At 46.7% G+C, this 19,716-nt stretch overlaps 1 long non-coding RNA gene across 1 annotated transcript in view; it reads left to right on the forward strand.

The window, feature by feature from the left end:
* Window positions 1–19,716, forward strand: part of LOC146859995 (uncharacterized) — a 538,729-nt gene that overhangs the window by 349,500 nt on the left and 169,513 nt on the right. The window lies entirely within an intron of this gene.

Here is a 19,716-nt window from a genome sequence, read left to right on the forward strand (position 1 = left end):
CCACGTCCACAGGAGGGGACACCTCCATGGACCAGGAGGAGCCACAGAGCCTTACAGGGACAGAAGGAGAGGAGTCTGGTGGACCCAGTGGCACGGAGGGCGAGTTGAGCCACAGAGGAGTTGTCAGCACCATCCCCACCAGCTGAAGGCCACAGCAGCTCTGAGGATGACTCCCCTGTGGAGGCGGGTGTCAGCAGCCACCAAACACCAGCTAGTGAGGCTGTCTCTGCCACCACCACCACAACCATCACCACCCCCCTCCCATCAGCTCCCATCCCAGAGGTCCCTGTGGGCTCCTGTGTTTGTGAGCATGTCTCCTTTGTGCCAGGCACCGCACCCCCTGCCCCTGTGTCCCCTGCTGCCCTGAGTGAGGAGTCTGTGGACTTACTTCGCCAGATCCATGTAGGGCAGACGTCGATGCTGAAGGTCCTCCATGCACATACACGTCTGTTGACACAACTGGTGTCATTCATGGAGGGCATTTCCTCGGGCATGTCTGCCCTACAGAGGACCAACCAGTCCGTGGCCTCCTCCCTGATGGCAGCTGTGTCCCTCCTCCAACAGTCCCACACCCCTCCTACCCCTGCACCACCCACGATTCCTAGCACCCTACCTGTCCCAAGCACAGAAACCCCCAAACCAAGGGCTAGACATGCACTCAAGCAAGCGCAGGGGACTGATTCCACACTCACAGGGGTTGGTTTGCTGACACACACACAGTCATCCACAACCACTCCACAGCCCTCTGAGACCTCTCTCTCCCAGCCCCCTTCCCTTGCCTCACCTGCAACCCCATCCCCCCCTAGCACTTGCTCCTCCACACCTGATCAGACAGTTGGTGCCACTGATGTGGGGACAGGGTCCCCCCCCTGCCCTGCCGACCTCACCTGTGCCCCATTCCGCTCCCATGGATGTAGGCACTGCTTTGGAGTCCACGACCACCCCGTCTGACTTGGGCACTGCAATGGTGATCCAATCCACTCCATCTGACCTGCCCACTGGAGTTGTGACAGCACCCACCTCATCTGACTTGTGCCCCACAGTTGTGACAGCACCCACCACTTCAGTCAGCTCCACTGCAGTTGCAAGTGTCTCGCCTGCATCCCCCACCTCTTCACTGCCTCCTTCTGCTGCACCCTGATCCTGTCCCTGCGGTGCCTGGCCTGCCCCCATGTATGCCCCTCCGAGGGGATGACCCCGGTCCTTAGCAGTGCAGGCAAGCAAGGTGTGACAGTTGTCACTCTAGTTCACTCCTTGGCATTTTGACATGGACTGGCCATTGGCCTTTTGGCTGCACAGACGTTTAGCATTTCATATACTGAATGTGTCACTCTAGTTCACTCCTTGCCATTTGGACATGGACTGGCCATTGGCCTTTTGTTGGAACAGACGTTTCACTTTTCATATGCTGAATAAAGCTTTTTACTTTGTCCCTGTGAACTTGATTTAGCTGTACATCGTGTTGATGTTGTTTTACATGCCCTTGCACCTGTAATGCTTGGTTTACAATGTTGCATACTGATGTGTTGATGTGAGGTACTCCCTGTGGTCCATGAGATATGTATCCTATTCTGGTGGGTATCCATGTCATCCTTTGCAGCTACCTGGGTGTGTCTGGATCAACTATTTGTGTACATCTCTCTGTGAGCATTTCATTGGCATGGTCACATCTGTGGCTTGCACCCCTGCACATATGGGGTGCTTACCATTGTCCAAATTGTCACTTCCACATACTTTGTGCTCATCACTACAGGCCCTACAGGTGTGGGCATCATTATAATAGGAGCAACTGGGTCCTCTGTGCAACTTGCTAGACATATGTTTTGGGTATGTGCAGCTGACTTAGGGGAGACTCCCATACCCAGGCTGTTGTGACCAGAGCCTTCATTGTGTGGTAACTGATGGCTGACTGACCAAGTGTTCGGCAGACATGAGTCGGGCTTGTGGTGAATATTTTTGGCATAGCTGGTCTCCCACAGGAGTTGTGTCCCCTCAAGTTAGTGTGTTGTCCAGTGACATGGCCTGGGCCCATGGTGTGTGTTGTATGTGCATGTGTGTCTGTCCACATCCCTGTTCATACACAGACAGGGTTCCCTTGATATGTTCCTGTTGTTGATGCTTGCTGAGTGGTACTGGGTTCATCCCACTACTTTTCCAATGGGCTACCAGATGTGTGGGTGCATGACACATTACTGTTAATTGGTGTATCATCAGTGTGATTTGTCAGTTCTGAGTGGTGATGATGTTGTCAGACACAGATGGGACACAGTCAGGATTCCTCAAGGCACTTGTTTGTTCGCAATATCATGTAGTTGTCCCTAGGTGGTAGTTTTCAGTGATTGAGACATTTGTATGTGTGTGTGACTGCTCGCACTTGTCGGGTTCACGGCAGCGATGCTGGCAGGTGTCAGCATGGGTACCTTGTGTTGCTCCTTGGCATCTGCATAGTCCTGGGACTGTGGCAGGGATTCTGAAGGTTACATGACCTTTGAGGTCATGGCCATGTACCGCATACTGTGCAGTGTGTCTGTCATTCCCCAGGGTTGTAAACAGTCCTTGTGTGATGTGTGTGTGCACCTTAGTTCCTGGCAACATTCCTGTGTTTGTCATGGGTGCATGTGCAATGTCACCTGTCCATGTGGACTTCACAGATATACATTGTTGCAGTTCAGGTGTGTGGTGTTGATGGTGGACTGATGTGAATGTGTGCATGGATGGTCCCCTAGATCCCGTTTATCCATGGATGATGGGCCATGCTGAGTGATTTGTGTTTGTGTTTGTGTGATGTATGTTTGTGGCACAGGATACATGTCTGGGTTTCCCAGTTTGTACGACATCTGCCTTTGTCATCACAGTGGAGGTGTCATGCATGCTTGTGTCACCCCACTGTCTGTTCCCTGGGGGTAGTGGTGTTGTGTGTCAGTCTCTTGCTGTGTTAGTTGGTGTTCATTCCAGCTTGTGTCACATGTGTCTGTTGTGCTTCCTCTCATCTCCCAACGCCTGATTGCCCACTGAGGGTGTCCCAATGATGGTTTACTTTTGTATGGCACTGTGTCCACATCTGTGTCACTGTGGTTCAGCCCCCCTCATGTGTTGTGTATTTGCCTTGGGATACTGTGACACACACACACACACACATGTTGTGTCCGATGTGCAGTGTGAGTTTGACTGTTTGTGAATCTGCACCAGTGCATTGGTATTGCTGTTGTGGGCCTTGGTCTGGATGCTGTTTCTGTGATTTTGCATGCTGTCCCTGTGAGTCATTTCACATCATTGTACACATTCATCATGGTTGTTGGGTGCCATTGCTGGCATGGAATGTGAGTTTGTGAGCTGACACCTACAGTCTACACATGTTGTTTTGATTGGTGTGTCTATTTTCGAGATGTGTGCATGCTTGGTGATACTCACTTCTGCTGTTGTGTCATTGTACGCTGTGTGCATTGTCAGCCCCCATGTGTGGTGCTTGTCTGCACATGGCCGAGAGTGTCATGGTTTCACAGCACTGTTAGACTCACCACATCTCTGTGTGTATGGGACACAACCACTAGTTTGCCCCAGAAGTGTTTGATGTGTTGGGAGCAGGGATCATACATGCTGTTTGTTATTTGCAGCTTTGACCATGATGACACTTACCTTTTGGTCAATGTGTTGAGGGGGGTTTGGTCCCCATCACCACAATGCTCAACATCTGCTGCATTTTGTGAGCCCCCACTTTACTTCTGCTCTACACAGCGAGGGGTTGTTCTTTTTACATTGCCACAGTGCTATGGTGATGCTTGCCTTGTGTATGTCACACTCATGTGTTGGTCACACATGTGCTGTTACTTACATTGTATGCTAGTAGCCATAATCACTGTTTGGGCATTTGTCACAGACTACACACTGTTGTCATGATGTCACGGGGGATGTATTTTGCGGACATACCTGATGTTTGCGTATGCTGGATGTGCCGCGCATCACCTATCCTATGGGTGTGGGTGGCAGGGCTGATGGGAAACAGGTCCCCTGTGATTGGGGGTGGCAGGGGTGATGGGCAACATAGTCCCTATGGGTGGGGGTGGCAGTAGTGATGGGCAACATAGTCCCTATGGGTGGGGGTGGCAGTAGTGATGGGGAACAGGTCCCCTGTGAGTGGGGGTGGCAGGGGTGATGGGCAACAGGTCCCTGTCAGTGGGGGTGGCAGGGGTGATGGGAAACATAAGCCCTGTGAGTGGGGGTGGCAGGGGTGATGGGCAACATAAGCACTAGGGGTGTGGGTGGCAGGGGTGATGGGCTACAGGTCCCCTGTGAGTGGGGGTGGCAGGGGTGATGAGCAGCAGGTCCCCTGTGAGTGGGGGTGGCAGGGGTGATGGGCAACATAAGCCCTGTGAGTTGGGGGTGGCAGGGGTGATGGGCAACATAGTCCCTATGGGTGGGGGTGTGGCAGTAGTGATGAGCAACAGGTCCCCTGTGAGTGGGGGTGGCAGGGGTGATGGGCAACATAGTCCCTATGGGTGGGGGTGGGGGTGGCAGTAGTGATGGGCAACAAGCCCCCTATGGGTGGGGGTGTTAGTGGTGCTGGCCATGAAACCCCTATGGTGGGCTGTTGTTAGTGGCCAGGATATGGATCCCCTGTGTGTGTGTGCCATTTTGCGGATACGTGTCGTTTGCTTATGTGGTAGGTGTCTGACTTACCGCCTGCGCCATCAGCGTCGGTTCCTGATCCGGTCATAGATGTAGAGTACTGGTATGACCTGCGCGATGGGATTCATGATGTGTTTGTGTCGTACACGCTGCTTGTTGCTCCGTCTCGTACCCGCTGCAAGCTGGTCCGTCTCGTAGCCGTGTATTGATTTGTGGCGCGAATCGTAGCTGATATGCTTGTTTTCCAGATGCTGTGACGTGCCGTACGTGATGACCCGTCCGACGCGTAGGAAGTATGCATCGTACTTGTCATGCCAGAAACTGCTATGGATACTGCTTCCGGGCGACACGGTTCCTCTTTGGGAGTTACGGCTCGGACGGAGAATGGGGCTTGATTCACAGCCTACGTGTCGGTCGTGTTTTTGGCAGTTATGCGCATCGTACTTACTCTACAGGACGGACTGGCTATGGACAGCTGTCCGACCGGCCATCGGAATCGGCCCCTAAGTGCCTCAAAACGATGTCGGCTGGAAAGCTTTCCTATCGACTCGGTGTCAGAATGGTTTCAGACTGACTCAGATTTGGGGAGTCCGACCGATCGATTAAGATGCTTCCGTACACCGTTCGGGCAGACTCCCATTGACTTCAATGGGAGCCTGTGTTCCGACTGCCAACACAGGTTCCCATTGAAAAACGGGGTGGTGGCGAAAAACCTTGCATCCTGTGGCGGGCACCCCATAGTGCCTGCCACACCATGTGTGGTTTTAAAGAGGGGACCCATGGGTATGTCAACGGGCCCCAACCGGAGGCCTCTGGGTAAAGGGGGGCCTGCTGCGGCCCCCCAAAGTTGGTTGACAACAGCCGATCCGTGTCGGACAACCTGAGTCGGAAAGGCTGTCCGAATCTGACATCGCAATGCGTTGGTCGGAAACGCAGTCCGTAGAGCTGTACCAGTTGGCTCTGACCAACTCGGTTTCTCCGAATGCGGATCGGAACCGAGTTGGAAAGACTGAATATCGTAATTGGCCAGTCGGAAATGTTTCTGAATCGGTCGCGAACATGGGCTCCAACACAGATTTGGACAGACCGAATGCCGCTCAGAGCCTTTCCGACCAACATCGTACTGAGGCCCTAAATCACACAGCACATTTCCATGAATTATCATTAAAAGGTCTGCTCACAAAAATGTATAGGCTTTCCATTCTATCGCCAGTTTTTGAGTAGAAATGTGATCCAGCACACCAGCACTAAATGGGCATTGATCTATATGGGATTTGCAGTGTAATCAATGGGCATAATTTTTCCCTATGTGCATTAGATCTTGCTATTGCCATATCTTGTGCCAGTTCTAGGCCAAGACAGGACTTACCTTAGCTATATGATCCTGAGAGGGGGTGTTGAGCTTTGCACATCCCTCTGTGAATGAGGACTGTGTACGATTCTGCTCCTCTAACTCAATTAGTCCCACCTATTTCATCATGTGTACAACTATTTTTATTTGATTTTTATGACGATTCTTTAAAATGTCATGCATTCCCCACAAAATGCAGCACATTTAACTTTCATGCAAAAGATTAAGTGCACCAAAGTCCTAGTTTTGACGGTGTGTGTGCATGTATGTGTGCATATGTGTGTGTGTGTGTGCATGTGTGAGAGAGAGAGAGAGAGAGAGAGAGAGAGAGAGAGAGGCAGAGAGAGAGAGAGCAAGAGAGTGTGTGTGTAGGAAGGAGTGACATATAAAGAAAAGTTCACAAATGAGAAAACATGCAATCATGAGACAATCGCGAAATTCCTCAAATATCCTGATCCTAGTAATGGATACTGTAAGCATTACGTAGAGCACAAAGTTGTTAGTCAGGAAAAGATGCTATGCACTTTCGTGGACGATTTAAAACGTACAACACTACACTGTGTATTCATGAGCAGAAAAGTTTTCAGAAATAGCCAAAAACTGCAATTTATGTCGATTATACCTAAAGGGAGCTGAACTCTTCAAGTCAGTTTAATAAAATTGCAATGGAAAAGAGATCCCAAGATAAAAATATAATCATCAAAACGAACTTTAATTTTGTATTTAGCGCTTTTTCAATTTGTTGGTCTCTGCTGACAATTTTCAGTTTGAATTTACGTGCTTAAGTTGTCGGTCAAAATGGTGCAATATAGGATGTTATGCAAACGTTATTACACTCTTTTTGATTTATTGAGGGCTACAATTATGTGGAAGCAAAAGCGTTCTCTTATGCCTGAGAATATTGCTCAATTAATTAGTATGTTTTGTGACTCGATCGAATACATTTTAACGGAAAATTTGCCAGTTTCAATTGGAATAGTGTGCAGTTCCTTCTGAAACCACTGGGTGGTAATAGTCACTTGTATATTGTAAAAAAAAGAGCACTTTTTTTTTTTTAGGCATTGATGGATTCGTTTTATGCTTCCCAGGGTCGGGTACAACATGCATAGACAGAGCAGACGGATTATATTTACTATAAACACTGGTAAATGAAATATTATGGAGAAGCTTAAAGAGCATAAGAAACGAACGGAAACATTATCATTAAGACAAAAGGGGTCATTTAGTGTGTGGGGGAGAAGCTATTCCCTCGAAATGGCGACGGTGCACCCTTTCCGCCAAACTCACAGTCTTCTGCCCGGTTTAGAGATGGGCGAACCGCCATATGGACGTCGGAGTCTACTCTGGCTCCGTAGACACATCCTCTTCTAACTGCCCGATGGAGCATGAGCCGTCAAAAGTACGCCCTCTGCCGGCCGCCCTATTTAGAGTGGGAGGTCGGATGAGCCCCCCCCCCCCTCCCCAGCCTTTCCGGAGGGGGGCAATCGGCCAAAGGCCAATGAATATCTGTGAGTTATGGGATACGTGTGGTTGGGTAAGTCTTCACGTTCTGCAGGGGGGCCCTATCATTTTGCCTTACACAACTGCAGTGGATAACTAATTTGGGAATCAGGATGCAGCAGGATGGAGTCATTTACTCTATCACCCTGACAGGCATTTTTCCACCCTGTAAAGTATAAATCAGCCCCAAACGTTTTATGCTTATGAAACGCCTATGTCAATTCACAACGCATGTTCCTAGGTGGACTGCATGTGTGCAACATGCACAAGTGCACATTAAATGCAGCCATTAAAAAATGGATATATGATGGGTACATTCACAAACATTACTAAAAATATATACGTAGATGAAATGAGAGTGAAGTAGACAAGAACAGCGGGTGTCTTTCAGGCAAACACTGAAGTACTGGGTTTTTCAGAACCCAGCGGTGCCAGGGAACACACCCGAAGACTTCGAGTTCTTCCTGTTTCAGACTACAGAAACACAGAGTCTTCTTGGTGAAGTCAAAGATCGTATTTATTGGCTGCAGCCAGTAACAGGTATCCTAGAAGTACAACACGGTGTATATTCTCAGGAGACTGCTCAACCTTACAAAGCCAGCCTTCTCTTTTATACAAAATATTATGCTTTAGGCAAACATTCCTTATTTTACAGCTTGATCATTAACATACATTCACTACAAGGGAAAAAAGCAGAGTCATGATGTCAAACACACATTTTAGTTTGTCCAGCCCTAAGTCAATTACCCGGCAAGGTTTAGTATTTTCATCAGATATCGCCGGACACCCAATAAAAACGGGCACCTCCTCCTCATAAAGCAGGTCATAAAGTAGGAAACAGTGGCAGGTGTGCAGAAGATTAGGCACGGTTCGTGTGAGATGAAGGGGTTTCGTAATAGTCTGGGCCCTGATACTAATCTCGTTCGGCCGCAGGGAGGGAACTGACCGAACAGGTTCAGCCTCAGGCAGCGAAGTTAGTTTGCTCAGGTCACCGAAGAGTCAACGAAGGTGTGCGTGTCCTTTAGACCGATGCTTGGCCTAATCCTGGGTTATTGTGAGGGCAATCAAAATGGCTGTCGTTTCTAAAATGGAAACCCGAGTTTCAGAACCAAAACTCCGATTAAAGGTGATCTCGCCACTTGAATGTGACGCAAATGCAATTGCATGGTAGCCTCATCATTCTCGGTCTGCTGATATCAAATTTGACATGTTAGGACCATGACAAATACATGGTTCCGAATTTTAGAGTACCACAGACCCTCCTTTTGCCCTTACATAGGCAATTAACCTATACTCACGCTAGTCTGAGTCCAGGTATATGTCCATAAAGTCATGGAGGTGTTGTTGTAGCATCATCCTATTACTTAGCTCGTCTCTTGATACAGGTTTCCTTACACACGATGTAGCACAGAGGCCACAAATTGCAGGGGCACACTGTACACATAGACAGAACAGGAAAAGAATGGCTAAGATCATTCCAATGACTATCAGAATCTTCCAACCCCAAGCGGATATCAGTTCCCAGAGCCACCCCGCCAATGACCAATCTCATTTATCCACGTGAATAGACTCGGAAATCTTATGCAGTTTGGAAATGGCCTGGTAAACTGTCGGAGCGTTATCTGGAATGAAAACACAGCAACTTGATTTGATCACAGTACACACCCCACCTCGGTCTGCAAGTATGACGTCTAACACGACTTTGTTCTGAAGAGTCATAAGGCGATCCGACTGGAGCTCAGCAGTCAAATTACTAAGGGCACCGGCTGTTTCAACTACCGTGGATTCAACCACTCTTGTCAATTGCCTTATGTTCCTGCTGTTAACCATTGGACCCCAAAACGGCAGAGAACCCTTCACGAAGTCTCCAAACTCCTGTCCTGCAGTGTCATCTTGACTGATGACGCCTCTAACTATCCTTGTCCTATGGTAATCTGCCGTGGTCGTGTAGGTGGGAGGCAGCAGGAATGAAACAAAACATGTGCCCGAAAAGTCCGGGGGCAACCATGTATAGGCCCTGTCATGGCAAACGAAATAGGTACCCTTAGCTGCCAGGAACGAAGGGGAAGTCTGAGATGCAAAAACATAAGTTTTTAGCGCAGATACTTCTCCCTAGCTGAGCTCTGGGATTATTGCCTCTACCTTGCAGACATAGGTGACCCTGATGGGGTACAATCCAAATCGGGGAGGATTTCTTTGCTTGCTGGTTCTCACTCAAAGTAACTCCATATCCTGTTAGGTTCCATCCAATGTATGCTAGTGTCTCATCTCTCGCGATAGTCTCACAGGAAATCTCTTCCCTAATCATATCTACAATCCCCTTAACTAGAGCACTATTCTTGGGATTATCTTTCACGGAACGTAGGGGGTTGGCTTCGTGAGCATACATAAACATTGTTCTATATGCCCACACAGAACCATTATGGCTGAAAGGCAGGACCAGATAAAGGATACCTTTATCAGTAGTATGGGGCATAAGACCACACACCCAACAATTAGTCGTGTTTACTACTAATTGGTGTTGGAGTAGAAGCTGAATGAACGAATTATTGACAAATTCTAATCTTCTAGCGGATTCGTGTTCAGGCAGAGGATGAAACGAATGCGAGGAAACAGTAGGAGGAGGTATGGGCTGTGTAGTGGGTGCAAATGTCACTTGAAAAGTGAATAAAACATATCCTATGAGAATCGCTATTACGCTAAACAACATGAAAATACATAACATCAAAAATCGTTTCCTTGTCATCATTTTACACATTCTGGCTTTGAAGTCCATCGGTTTGGCAGGTCTCTCATTCTCGAAAAACTCCATCCTCTCTAAGTGCTGCTCGCGGTGGTAGGGTGTTCTATGCTTAAGGAAATGCTTCTGTCAGTCCAGGGCAACTCCCTTAGACCGACCAGAACTGTCAACCTGACGTCTCCAGTTGCACTCCAAAGACTTGGGTAACCGCGACCCTGCAGCTGAACCCGGATGGCGATTCGAAAAAGCAAAAATAAGCAAGTTTCTCAGAAGAGAGAGCTGCACTAATCACAAATAGCAAAGGAAAAGAAAAATTTTATTTGTCCATAGTTCTTGACCTCAAATTGTAACGGCTTTTTGCAGATACTGTTTGGTCTTGAAACAAAAGTTTAGGCTCTGTAGTGTCCAATCGAATTGACGGTGGCACAGCTTTTTGCAAAATGTCATCGCTTTCCTGCTCAGAAAGCGTTCCTTTTACTCGTGCATCGCTAAACGGCAGAAAACGAGGCACAATCTCAGTCTCAGAGTCAGCGATCCCCTCCTGGACCCACTGGTCGTAAGGCAAAGGCAAAGGGACCCTCTTGCAGTGAACGCCGTGGATCCAGTTCTTTTTCCCTTTCACTCGAACCGCTGATCTCGTTGAGAGAAGGACGAGATGGGGGCCGGTCCAATGGGGCTCATCATTTTTCGTCCGCTGAAAGTTTGTGACCAGCACCCATGATCCAGGATTGATAGGGTGCCCTGGAGCTTCAGAGACCTGAGGCAGAGTATCATGCACCTGTTGGTGTAAAACACGCAATTTAGCCGTCAATTCATACAAATAGTCAAGCAGTACTGGATGTTCGATCTCACTGAATTTTGTCGGCCTTGGCACTCCCCATATGTTGGCCGGACGGCCGAACACGATTTCGTAGGGACTAAGTCCCACTCGTGAGTGCGCAGTCATTCTTGTTGATAGGAGTGCCAAAGGCAGAGCGTCAGGCCATTTAAGACCAGAGCTTGCCTGTATTTTTGCTAATTTTAACTTGAGCATGCCATTATAGCACTCTACTAGTCCAGCTGATTGGGGGTGATTTGCAGCGTGGAACTTCTGCTTGATGCCTAGTCCCTCACATACTATTTTCATCACTCGACCTATAAATTCACTCCCATTATCACTCCAGACCATTCTCGGCATTCCAAACCTGGGGAAGAATTCTTTGACAAGTGCTTTAGCAGTGGACAAGGCAGTGTTGTCTTTTAAGGGATATGCTTCTACCCATTTTGAAAAGGCACAAACGACAACTAGTACATATTTCAAATTGTTGCACCTTTCCATGTGGATGAAATCTAGCTGCAAAACCTCAAACGGGTATGTTGGAGGCGCAAAATGACCAGCTGGAGTTGGGGTTCCCCAACCAGGATTGTATTTCAGACACACCATGCAATTTTTGACTACATTCTCTGCACATTTAGGAATTCCAGCATTTTGCCATACTGGAGCCAACAGTTTACAAATACCTTTCACACTAATATGGGCCATTCCATGAGCCATTGTCACCACTGCAAGAACATACGCATCAGGTAACAACCATCGCTGATGTTCTGACAAGTCAACCCAACAACCATTTTCATCCAATTTACCCGTACTTTCTCTCCACATACTCAGTTCTTTCTCTGTGGCTTCAGCTTGAAGAGACTTCACACTCTCTATCGTGTCTTCACACATTCCAACATCACCAACCCATCTTGCAGGGCCTGCGACATACATTCGATTCTTCACATCCTTAGCTGTTTCTTTTGCGATTTCATCAGCAAATGCATTCCCACGACCAACATCATCAGTAACCTTCTTGTGTGCACTGCATTTCACAACCGCAACTTGTAACGGCAAGGTCAGCGACTCAAGGAGCTCATTCACCAACTGACCATTCTGTATTTTAGCTCCATGCGAAGTCAGGAACCCACGTTCTTTCCATAATCGCCCAAAACTATGGGCTACACTAAAAGCATACTGACTGTCAGTATATATGGTCACTCTCATTCCTTTCGATAACACACACGCTCTTGTAAGTGCAATTAACTCTGCTGCTTGAGCTGAATTATGTGGTATACGTGCAGCTTCAACAATCGTATGCAAAGTCGTGATAGCAAATGCTGCAGTCGTATCACCATTCGATAACTTGAAACATGAACCATCCACCCATAAGGTACCATCACACTCTACAAGAGGAGTATCTTTAAGATCCACTCTTCCTTTCGTTTCTTCTTCTGTTCTAAAAAGACAATCATGCTGTTCAACATCATCTGTCTCTACTGGAATCGGCAATAATGTGGCTGGATTCAACGTATTGCACCTCTTTATGTGCACATGACTTGCTAACAGTGTCAACTCGTAACCTGACAATCGAGCGCTAGTTAAGTGCTGCGTCTTGGTTCTGTTTAACAACGTGTCCACTGCATGTGGAACCATCACGGTCAACGAGTTATTCATTACTAACCCAGCAGACTGTCGAATAGAAACAGCTGCTGCCGCTGTGGCTCTCAAGCAACTTGGCAATGCTTTAGCTACCGGATCCAAAATCGACGAAAAACACGCGCAAGGACGCTGCTTGTCTCCAAAAGACTGTGTCAACACTGACAATGCACAACCTTCTTTCTCATGAACATACAGTGTAAAAGGCTTACTGTAGTCGGGAGTACCCAACACAGGAGCTGAACACAGTGCCTTACGCAATTCGGAAAAACTTTTCTGGCAATCTTCAGACAATGGAACGGGATTCGGTGTATCTTTACACGTTAATGCTATCAAAGGTTTGGCCAGCAAAGAAAACCCAGGTATCCATTGTCTACAGTAGGATGTAATACCCAAAAAGGGCACGTACTTCTCTCTGTGTCCTAGGCACACTCAACTTTGCAATTGCCTGAATTCTTTCTGGGGTCAGTTTCCTTCCCTCCTTCGATAAGAGATGACCTAAGTAGGTCACTTCTTGTCGACAGTATTGCAATTTCGAAAGAGACACTTTGTGGTGTAAATCAGACAAATGACGCAATAACAACAATGTTGCTTCTTTACAAATTTCTTCAGTATCTGCGGCGATTGGTAAATCGACGACGTACTGAACAAGCGTAGCACCATCAGGTAAAACAATCGCGTCAAGCTGTGTTTTTAAAGCCTGGCTGTATATTGATGAACTTTCACAGTAGCCTTGAGGAGCGCGTTTAAAGCGGAAACTTCGACCTCCTAAACTGAAACCAAAAATATCCCTGCTCTCCTCGGCGATCGGGATGCTGAAGAAAGCATTCTTCAAGTCAATCACCGAGAACAAGGCAGCAGAAGCTGGAATCATAGTCAACAGGGCAGTGATATCAGGAACAACTGCAAACTGTGGCACACCTATTTTATTGACCTCTCTAAGATCAATCACGAACCTGTAAACAGGTGGCTGAGAAGGGTCAGTACGTTTCAAAACAGGCAGAACAGGACTACTACAAACGTTGCCTCTTGTCTCTTCGATCACATCTTTTCCAATTAAATCATAAATGATCGCTAGCAACGCCTTTTCACCTTCACTAGAGATCTTGTACTGGGGAATGCGTGGCAATTTAACATTGGCTTTCAATGTCACAACATATGGCGGTATTTCCAAAAGGCCCACATCATTAGGACCAGTAGCCCAAAGGGCATCAGGAAGAGACGACAATTCAGTCGGAAGGTTATCCTTTGACAAATACATTGGAGAGATCACCTTCCTACCCAATGTGAGTTGTACTCCCAAGGGAGAACAATATAATGTTGCATGCAATCTTTTCAACAAATCCAATCCCAACACATTTTCACCACAACCTGTTGTCAGAATAAGGGGTGCTTCCAATTCGCAGGGTCCAACAGAAAGGGACATAGGGCTAGAAATTGGATTTCGAACCGGGGCGCCAGAAAAACCTACTGAAACATTCATCTTGCCAGACAAAGGCGCGCCAGGGAGTTTTGAGTGCATAATAGAACTCTTTGCAGCACCAGTATCCAACAGAAAAGGCTCCGACACACCTGATGTAGTCACCTTAACATAAGGACCACTTTGATCTACTGGAACTGAAACAACTCCCTCTCTTTGTCTATGGCTGTCCTAGCAATCATTACCTTCCATACTCTCATCTTCCGCGTAATAGTCGTCATTATAGTACTGAGCCCTCCTACCAGACGCGTTATTTTGCTGGTCAAAACTGTTCATTGAATTCTGAGGTGGAAGGGGACGCAAGTTCTGGTGGAAACTTCCACGTCCTCTACCTCTAGGAGCTTGTTGGACACCTCGACCTCTTGCGCCAGAAACACCATTTGTGCGCTGTGATAGAATAGGACAACTATACTTAAAATTACCCTCTTCTTTACAATATGAACACTGATTGGGACCTATAGGAACACGTGGTTGAGAATACTCGAAACTTTGCGAGTTTCTTTGGAACTGTTGGGGTTGCTGATAGTTACTCTGACCACCAAGTGGGGGGTAGGCCTGCTGTAAAAGGACCTTCGTCTTTAATTCTTTGGTTTTCTTTTCCACTCTATCCTTCTCATCTTTATCCCTATTTTCGTAATACTGTGCAGTAGCCAGTATTTGCGCTGAAGAGGAAACAGCCCAAGAACTTTCTGAATCTTTTAATTTCTTACACAACTCGGGAAGCAAATTGTGCACAAAATTATCAACAAACAACCGTTGACCACCTTCAGTACTCATATCTTTACCACTGTGGTCGATAAACGTTTCCTCAAACCTGGTGAAGAAATCAGACACTGTTTCATCATTCTTCTGCTTACACGCAGACAGTTATCCCAATTAACACGCATCGCAGGCATTAAAGTCTTCATGTAAGTGATAATTCTAGCAGGGAGTTCTGCTACCAAGGGCTCAGGCTTGGCACCACCAACTTGTCTATCATTTGCAGCACTAATATTGGCCCATGTGTCACCTAGCTCTTGCGCATGATCTGCATTGCGAATCACTGCCCACAAAGGCTGTGGAACAACGTTCCCAAATAACATGTCTATGTCAGCCAAATTCATAACGCATGATTCTGCAGTCTGTGCTAATTCCTTATAATATCCTGCAGGATTTTTACGGGGGTCAGGCAAAGTCTGCTTAAGGGCTAAAACTTCAGATCGCTTCCATGGCACATGTACCCAAACACGCTGAAAATGAGCTGGCATAGCAACAATACCTCGAGCGGCATTGGCTGCAACAGCGTCTTTCCATACTGGAGGGACTTCTCTCATAGGGTATTGTCTCACCTTTTTATCAGAGGAGTCATGTTCAAACAATGACTGAGAAGGATCCTCAATCCTAAAAGACAACAATGTCGCAACTGCTTTTTCAACATCGGGACCCACAATCGTACCCTTTTCAAATTCAAATCGCACACGGCACAATTCCTGCGGATTCGCTTCCAAATCATTATCCTCCAATTCCTCACAAAGGAAAACACACATCTTTTCAAAAACGTATCTCTGTTTCGGTGCTTCCCATTGATGAAAAACATCCATAACAGACTCCACATTATATCGTAAAGGACAATTAATCCGTCGACGCGCCATACGATCAAGCATTTCTTTCTCTCGAGAATTAGGCAGTTGACTACGCGTCTGCTTATGCGTTAAATCAGGGGTCACACCAGATGATCCAAAGAGATGAAACATAAGGCCAGCAACGGCATCATTCACTCTCTGTCTAATAGAAGGAGAAGCTGACAAAAGGACAGGGGAAAACACAGAGGGAAGCATAGCAGGCGCAGATGCGGATGCAGAGACAGTATCAGGAGGAGCGCCGAGAGAGGCAGTCGATGTAGTAGCGGTAGTAGGCAAGATCGCAGGAAGTACAGAGGGAGCAGGTAACGAAGTTGGCGGCCCTTGAGGGGGCTGCACCATAGAAGTAGAAGCCAACTGAAGGGGAGCTGGCGGAGGTGGAGGAACTGGAGGCACGATAACTGGAGCTTGCACAATTAAATGTTGCGGAGGTGCGGTAGCACTCTGCGCATAAGGGGGTGGTGAACTCAACAAGTGTGACATTAAAGGATCTTTCTCTATTTCTTTTGATGCATCTTGCTGAAGAAGCGGCAAAACTGGGTAACATTTGTCGATCACTAGTTTACGTTGCCCGTGCAACTGCTCACTCATCTGTTCTTCTTCATTATCTTTAAACTGCAAAGCAGCTTGCATTATCGAGATACCCTGTTCTTTTTTCTTCTTTTTTGCTAATTTAATTTCCTTACGCCACAGGCGAAAGAGTCAAACATCGCCGGCCGGGCTTTCTTTTTAAACAGCTTAACCTCTAGATTATCCAAAATCTCTGCGTCGAAACTACCATATTGGGGCCATTTTAAGTCACCATCCTTTCTGGTGTATCGGACCCATACTTCATTATATGCGAGGGGCCCTATGCCATGTTTCACATATAACTCATAAGTTGGAGTTCCAATCGGAGGAACCGGACACGATTCCTCTAATCAGGAATCCCTATGACAACCAAGACAAAACATATTTCCAAATATACTAGAACCAGGCATCTTTGCTCTCTAGTCTAGTTTCAAACTTCAAAGGATTATCGAATACGATAGTCTCGTGAATTCACGAGTCCTTCGGCTTTGGGACTTGCAAGTTCCAAATCAAAGCGATCCCAAGGGGATACCAAACCAAAACCAAACTAAGGACTGGGAGACGCTCCACTTATACTTAACTGAGGTATCGATGACGTCACCAGAAGACTTGTTTAACGTTTTGCTCTACCAAATCAACAAGGGTCCAAAACAGGGCGATAGTCAGGGCAACAGTCCCTCGTAGCCGTCGGGACGCGGGGAACCTCGCAGCAAAGACTTTCGGACCACGTCGACATGCAGGGGTCGATGAAGTGGCGGCCTTCCTCCAGAATTTTCACACGAAGCTCCTCACGAACCTCTGGCTTGGACCGGTACCGCTGAAATCGTCCCGAGTTGGGCGACAACTGAAGTACTGGGTTTTTCAGAACCCATGGTGCCAGGGAACACACCCGAAGACTTCGAGTTCTTCCTGTTTCAGACTACAGAAACACAAAGTCTTCTTGGTGAAGTCAAAGATCGTATTTATTGGCATCAGCCAGTAACAGGTATCCTAGAAGTACAACACGGTGTATATTCTCAGGTGACTGCTCAACCTTACAAAGCCAGCCTTCTCTTTTATACAAAATATTATGCTTTAGGCAAACATTCCTTATTTTACAGCTTGATCATTCACATACATTCACTACAAGGGAAAAAAGCAGAGTCATGATGGCAAACACACATTTTAGTTTGTCCAGCCCTTAGTCAATTACCCGGCAAGGTTTAATATTTTCATCAGATATCGCCGGACACCCAATAAAAACGGGCACCTCCTCCTCGTAAAGCAGGTCATAAAGTAGGAAACAGTGGCAGGTGTGCAGAAGATTAGGCACGGTTCGTGTGAGATGAAGGGGTTTCGTAATAGTCTGGGCCCTGATACTAATCTCGTTCGGCCGCAGGGAGGGAACTGACCGAACAGGTTCAGCCTCAGGCAGCGAAGTTAGTTTGCTCAGGTCACCGAAGAGTCAACGAAGGTGTGCGTGTCCTTTAGACCGATGCTTGGCCTAATCCTGGGCCTATGTGAGGGCAATCAAAATGGCTGTCGTTTCTAAAATGGAAAACCGAGTTTCAGAACCAAAACTCCGATTAAAGGTGATCTCGCCACTTGAATGTGACGCAAATGCAATTGCATGGTAGCCTCATCATTCTCGGTCTGCTGATATCAAATTCGACATGTTAGAACCATGACAAATACATGGTTCCGAATTTTACAGTACCACAACACCAATAGATTGCCATATTTCGCAAACTCAAAAATGATTAATTTCTCATGTTTAGCCTGTTGACACCTCCTCCCTCTCCAACTTGCGGTAAGTCCAGAATTCTTCAGAGGCAAATGTGGAATTTTATTTTAGATTTGGTTTGAGCTGAGGTCTTTTGATTTTACTAAAATGATAGGAATTAGATTCGTATTCAATGCCTGCAGCACGTTCCTGCACAGTGTGGCATGCACCTTGTCATGCATGTCACACCGTGCAGGAACAGGGGTGCAATTCCAGGGGGGCACAACATGTACCCACCCTGCATGCACCCATAGGCCCAGGAGCGGCAGGGGGCCCTAAAAAGTTGCATCTCCGCCACCCTTTTCATGGCAGGTTCCCCGCCATGAATTGGCAGTGGACATGCAACTCATTATATGTTCAGCGGTGCCCCTTTCCGCCGCACTACTGCTGCAGGTTCCTAGATCCTGGCGGAGGCAGCAGTCCTGTGGTAGTCCAACTGCCACACTCGAAATACTGTGGACGGACCTGCAATGGTGACAGTGGTCGGACCACCACTGCAAGTACGGTGGTCCAGAGGACGCCGTACTTGTAATGAGGCCCTTAGCTTCTGGTGCCTAGATCGGAGCTCAGCCATCCATGCATCCTTCTGCACATTCCATTTCCACGTTGCTCATGTTAATGCAGCTTTTGAAATGTTGACTTTTTAATCTGCATCCAATCAGAACACACCTTCAAAAATTGTGTATGCCTCTATAGTGGTTTGGTGATGTTTGGTTGCGTTGGTCTTGGGGACAGTTGCTTTTAAAAACTATTATTGCAGGCAGAGAGAACTTCAGCAGGGCACAGTACATTCTTTTATAGCATATTGTAAATTTGTGCACATTCCTCAAACTGGGGCACTGGATGATTACTGTCAGTTGATACTGGGCATATTTGCACGAGGCCTCATTGATAATTCAATGAAACAAACCAGCCCCACATGTACACGGTACAATGAATGCGACCCACGGCACACTAATGCAAAGAGCAAGGAGCACACAGCAAAGAAAACCCTTCCAATTACCTGCAACCCACTGAAAAATACATGTCATACTTTAAATGTAATGAGCCAAGATAATAAATACATAAATAAAAAAAGTTGTCAATATTCCATACTTAGTTGAATCCTATGAATCCTATTATGCTCACAAAGAAAAACGTCATTCCACATACTGCAGCTGATGATAGATGCATCTTCAAAGTATCCCAGATTTTACCTAACCCCCACAAATGCTGTCACAGCAAAAGCTACCTAAAGAACAACATATTGTGGTATGTTTTATACATAACTGCACTGTTTTATATCTGTAATGTTTTTAGTTTTCCTGACAAACAGTCCCATTTGTCCCATACAGAAATCGGACATATTTTCATGAGCCATATTTTTGTAATAATTTATATACAGAAAATCTACATTCTCTTAACATGTATATGATATGCTACTACTACTCCACTTGGTTACACTGCCTTGGAAGTCGATTATATGCCTATACAAAACTCCTCCTGTTTTTGCTGACTTCATTTTTGCTGGCTTTAGGACTCTGCACACTTTACAACTGCTAACCAGTGCTAAAGTGCACGTGCTCTCTCATTTAAACATGGTAATATTGACTTACACCCAATTAGTACATTTT

Source organism: Triturus cristatus, chromosome 3_1 (assembly GCF_964204655.1).
Source record: "Triturus cristatus chromosome 3_1, aTriCri1.1, whole genome shotgun sequence".
Lineage (NCBI taxonomy): Eukaryota > Metazoa > Chordata > Amphibia > Caudata > Salamandridae > Triturus > Triturus cristatus.